Consider the following 6,021-nt stretch of genomic DNA (forward strand, 5'->3'; position numbering starts at 1 on the left):
CAAGATAGTAGATTGCCCTATCTAGAACACCCCATCTTCAATAGTTGCCAACACTTTGAAAACCCTATGTGAGCAATGTGTGTTACACCACTTGTTCAAAGACTGTTTAAAATTAAATACAACAATACCAAACACAATAGAAGTTTTTCAGCACTCAACATTGTTAGTGTGCATAATGGACGATTAAACCACTGTACCATTGAATGTGCTAACACAATTGCAAGCCAAGGTGCAAACCAAAACAAAATCTACCAGCATTGAAACTTCAAAATGGGTCAGGAAAAACATTGTGACACATCACACCAATGAGGATGCAAAGTTGAAGAATGACGCCCAAAAATCGAACCGAAAACTAAATGGAGACAAATAAGCCTCGAACTAGCCAAAAGATCAATCAAGGGAAAGAGATCTAGAACCTCATAAATAAAACAAAACCAAGGACAAGCAAAAGGTGCAGGTTGAAAACAAGCTCACTGCCATTATGTAGAATGAAATAACGCTCTTTATGACCTTGTCCGAAAGAGACAATTAACCTCTACATCAAAAAACACTCTTGATGAAGACCCATCTTCTCCATCAAAGATCCTTTGTGATGAATTCTCTAAATCAACCATATCCCTAAAAGAGGAACCACTCTCATTTTCATAGTCCTCAAACTGCAAATCTCCATGAAAGTGACCATTCCATTTATCCAAGGCTCGGACTAAATGCCACATCTTTTGAAGGAAAAGCTCCCTAGGATACAGCCATTGTGTCACATATGGCCATTGTGAATTTTATTGTGTAATTGCTTTGAAGGCCATTGTGAATTTTCTTGTGTAATTGTTTTGAAGGCCATTGTGAATTTTATTGTGTAATTGCTTTGAAGGCCAATGTGAATTTTATTGTGTAATTGCTTTGAAGGCCATTGTGAATTTTCTTGTGTAATTGCTTTGAAGGCCATATGTGAGGCTCGAACTAAATGCCACATCTTTTGAAGGAAAAGCTGCCTAGGATACAACCATTTTCCAGTAAAAGAAAGTGAAAGATCCCTGTCCCCACCGCGCAACGAATCCTGGGGTGCTAGCAGCGGCAGGGCAGGTTCTTTACTCGGGGCCTCGCCCATGAATATCCGGACAAGAGACTAATCCCTCAGTTCTTCCAAAACCGAACCCGAAAAAACGTCCCTTGCCCCCGAAAAGCACGGGCGATTCCTCCATGATATTTTTACTCTAACGTAGTCAAGAGCCTTAACTAATTGAACTGATCTGACCGAACCCGTAAGTATCATAGTCAAATCAAGGAAAAGACTTGCACTTGGATCATAGAGACCAACGCTTTTTTCTTCATTGTTGAGAGACACAGCCGTTGATTCTTTTCCATAGAACAATTTTTATCCGAGATTTACTTCATCTATCGTACTATAACAGAATTGAGTCTCATTTTAGGGATCCATCAGTCCAGCCCATCCTGTCCCGTGGGTTAGCCAACCACCTAACCACTATAGTGATGGGATCCATTTAAGAATTTTGTTAGGTTTTGTCCCGGGTACCAGGGAAAAGAGTTCCCCGGTCCCCTAGCCGGATATTCATGTAAACTTAAAACTAGTCACACCACTTACACACCCAATATGAAATTGCCTTTTTCACAGATTCAGCTGTGAAAAAGGCTGTGAAATTACCTTTTTCACAGATTCAGCTGTCTTTAAAACAATCTTTAAATGAAACTATAGTATCATTGATCATAATCCTCCAAAATTATCTGGTTGAATTCTAATTTCCAATTATTCCTTCATCGGTATACCTTGTTGCCATATATATAGGCAGTGATGTGTGTGAACACCCTTAGGACCGCCGGGGCACTTTTTCCCTCTTCAAGAGGTTTTTTTCCTCAGCTTGTATTTACGCCCATCATTCTAGGGCTAACTTATCTTTGTATATTGACACAATCTAATACACTGTGTGTGCATTCATGCTTCTTCTTCTCCAAGCTTTGTGTGCTTTCCTACAACCCTAATTCCAACAATTGGTATCAGAGCAGGCATCGGCTCCCAGGGCTACGTCGCTAGCACCTTTCGACTCATGTTCTCCGATTGAGGTGAGCTTTCACGAGCGCTTGCAGGTCCCTATAATCTATAGATAAACCCCTAGGGCTTCGCGTTCTCAAAAATTGCATCTGAGGCTGTTTTGGGCTCCGTTTTTGCATTACAAGTTCTGTATAGGTGTTTTCGTCATTTTGTGCAGAAATTTCGACAGTGCAATTTTCTGCAAAACAGGCATACGTATTCTATTGTGGACCATGCTACATAGCACGAGTTGTTTTCTGTTCAATCTTTGCTTCATTACAGGTAGCTTTTGCATCAGTTTCAGCCAGTGGCCATGGCTGATAACAACAATGATGTATTTCGCATGTTGTCTGCTCATGACAAATTGGATGGAGACAGCAACTACCCACTTTGGGCATACATGATGCAGCATGTTTTGGTTGCAAAGGAGTGTGGAACATTGTGCAGGGTACATCCAACATTGTGCAGGGTACGGATGTACGTCTAGGTTTTGTGGATGTAGGATCTGTTGAGGATGTTGCAGGTTCTAGCAGCTTGCTGCTGTTTTACCCACTGCTGAACAAGCTCGTTAGGATGGTAAAGATGCACAGGCTCATGCCTTGATTGCACTTTCTGTCAAACATAACATCACTCCACATATTCGTTCAGCTAAAATAACGAAACAGGCTTGGGATATTCTAGCTGGTTTGTATGCAGGTCGTAAAACGAGGCAAAAATCTCTTACCTGCGTAAAGAGCTAGAATCGAAGATTATGTAGGAAGATGATGGCATGAATGTTTTTCTTGCTGAGATTAAAGATCTCAAGGAACAATTGATTTCAGCAGGTGAGATTATTCCTGGTCATTCTCTTGTGCAGACTGTTCTTGATGCTTTACCTGAGTTATACAGACTTTTGCTTCCACGTGGAGACTTGTTACTAAACCTGATGCTGTCAAGTATGATACTTTAGTCAACAAGCTCTTACAAGAAGCGCAGTCCAGGCAAAATAGGGTTAGGCAGCGTGCAATTGATTAGGCATTTGTTGCTGCCCAGCAGAGAAGAAGTGGTAAGGCAGCCTCTTCCACTGTTTCTTCTCCTATTAGTAGGTCTGCAACTTCTTCTCGTTCCACAAGTAGCAACAATAGGTCTGAGAAGGCTCTTGATAAAGGCAAGAAAAAGATCAGGTGCAACTATTGTAAGGCAACTGATCATGTCATTAAGAATTTCCCTAAGCTAAAGGCTAAAGAGGCAAAGAAGAAAGAGTCAAACGCAGCCACAATAGCGGATGCTTCTACAAATGCAGATTTTGCAAGTGTTGTGCAGGATACAGAATGGGCGTCTAACGTGTATTGCCAGTATGACCCATCTGTACATGATGCATGTACAGATGGGTACAAAATAGGCATTTAGCGTGTATTGCCAGTATGACCCATCTGTACATGATGCATGTTTGGCAGTTTTTGTTGACTCTGATATGTATGGTATTTTGACAGTGGTGCTACAAAGCACATTACCTCGCATCGTGATATGTTCACTTGTCTTCAGGCTGTCTCTAATGGGAATATTATTGTCACATGTACCAATAATGCTTCTTACCCAGTGAAGGGCGTTGGTAAAATTATGCTTACTACTGCAAATGGCAGCGCTTTCACACTTTCAGATGCTTTGTATGTGCCAGGGAGAAAGAAAAATCTATTGTCTGTCTCTGCGCTAGCTAGACTTGGACTTGTAGTCAAATTTGTGGATGACAGATGTATTGTTCATGATTTGACTTCTGGTGATACGATTATTGCATCTGGCACCTTGTTTTGTGGGCTGTATAGGCTCAATTCTTATGAGACAAGTGTGTGGAAGATTCAGCAAATGCAGTTTCTGAGATGAAAAGGCAGTTTCAGATGCAAAACTATGGCATGCTTGTTTTGGTCATCTGAACTTTGCTAGTTTGTTGCGTTTGAAGAAATTTGATATGGTTGCTTCATTGTCCCCTCTTGAGGCACCATTAAAACATGTTTGTGAAGGCTGTATTTTGGGCAAAATGCAGCGTTCTGCGTTTCCAAAGGATGGTTCTATGCGGGCCACTCGCAAATTGCAACTTGTACATAGTGATGTATGTGGGCCTATGCAAACTTCGTCATTTGGTAAACACTTGTACTTCGTGACTTTCATTGATGATTACTCAAGGCATGCATGGGTATATCCACTGAAGGTAAAGTCCGAAGTGTTTTTGTGCTTCAAATAGTTTTTGCTTATGGTTGAAAATGTATCCAATTGTACTGTGGGCACCCTCCGTTCTGATCGAGGGGGGGAGTACATGTCTAAAGAGTTTGATGCATTTCTGGCTAGTCGTGGGATAAAACACCAACGTACAGTGCCGTATACCCCTCAGCAAAATGGTGTTGCTGAGAGGAAAAACAGGTCACTTATGGAGATGGCACGATGTATGGTCAAGAGCCAAGCTTTGCCACATGCGTTTTGGCTTGAGGCTGTCATGTGTGCTGCATATATACTCAACAGGTGTCCCACTAAGGCCTTGCAGTCTGTTACTCCATACGAAGCTTGGCATGGCAGGAAGCCTTCTATTGGTCACTTGCATGTCTTTGGTTGCTTGGTCTATGCTTTAGTGCCTATGCAACAACGTAGAAAATTAGATGATAAGGCTGTCAAATGCATTTTTGTTGGTTACAGTGCTGAGAGCAAGGGTTACAGATTGTATCATCCGCAGTCAAAGCGTATCTTGATTAGTCGAGATGTTGTTTTTGTGGAAGATGCTATGCAGTCTTTGTTATCATGTACCAAAGAGACAGGTGTGAGCTCACGCGATGTATTTGATACGTTTTCGCCTCTGTTTATAGGTGGGTGGGAATTCAAATGTAAGTCCTAATGAGGCAAATATTCAGCCTATGCAGATTTCAAACGACATCATAGATCAGCCTATTTCTGATGCACATTTACAGGATGTAATTTATGCAGATAGGGATGAAAATGAGCAGGCTAGAGGTATGCCTAAATGGCTGGTGCAAACCTTGCGTGATAGTAAAATTGATGCACCTATGTCTAGTCGTACTCGTTCAGGTTTTCAGCATGCCTCTTATGCATCAAAATGTTATGCTTTGGCTGTGTCTATTTGGCTGTGTCTAGTATGTGTGAAGAGGAAGAACCTCTTTCATTTGATGCTCGATAGCTCATGCATATCTTGGTTGAGAAAGAAGTAACCTACTGTGGCCACTTCTAGTTGTGAAGCTGAGTACAGGGCAGCTTTCACAGCTACGGTTGAGTGTGTGTGGCTCAGATGGCTTATGGTGGCTGACTTGGGTGTTGGACAGGAGTCTGCCACCTCTACCTGCATTGACAGTCAGAGCGCATTGGCAGTTGCGAGAAACCCAGTTTTTCATGCTCGCACAACGCACATTGAGGTGCATTATCACTATGTCATGGAGAGACTCTCAGCAGGAGAGATCAGCTTGGCATATGTGCCAACACAGGACAACCTCGCCGATCTTTTCACAAAGGCGCTTCCTCGTGAAGTTTGAAGCTTTCCGCAAAGCTTTGGGCTTGCTTTCCTTTGTGGACTGATCTACTTCGGGCATGGCACTTCGCTATACATGAGTGCCAGCTCTCGTTCACACCATCACTCCCAGGGGGGATTTGTTGCCATATATATAGGCATAGGCAGTGATGTGTGTGAACACACTTAGGACCGGCACTTCTTCCCTCTTTAGGAGGTTTTTTTCCCCCGGCTTGTATATACACCCATTATTCTAGGGCTAACTTATCTTTGTACATTGACACAATCTAATACACTGTGTGTTGTGTGCATTCATGCTTCTTCTTCTCCAAGCTTTGTGTGCTTTCATGCAACCCTGATTCCAACATACCTATGGCATCATTGGCAACCAGAACGCTCACCACCTGTCCACTCATCAGGGGCCTTTTGAATAGTTCCTAGCTTATAGTACCTAGCAATATATTCACTTATAAAAATCAAAACGGAATCTCCG

Source organism: Cibotium barometz, chromosome 24 (genome assembly GCF_041138505.1).
Source record: "Cibotium barometz isolate CiBa-2024 chromosome 24, ASM4113850v1, whole genome shotgun sequence".
Lineage (NCBI taxonomy): Eukaryota > Viridiplantae > Streptophyta > Polypodiopsida > Cyatheales > Cibotiaceae > Cibotium > Cibotium barometz.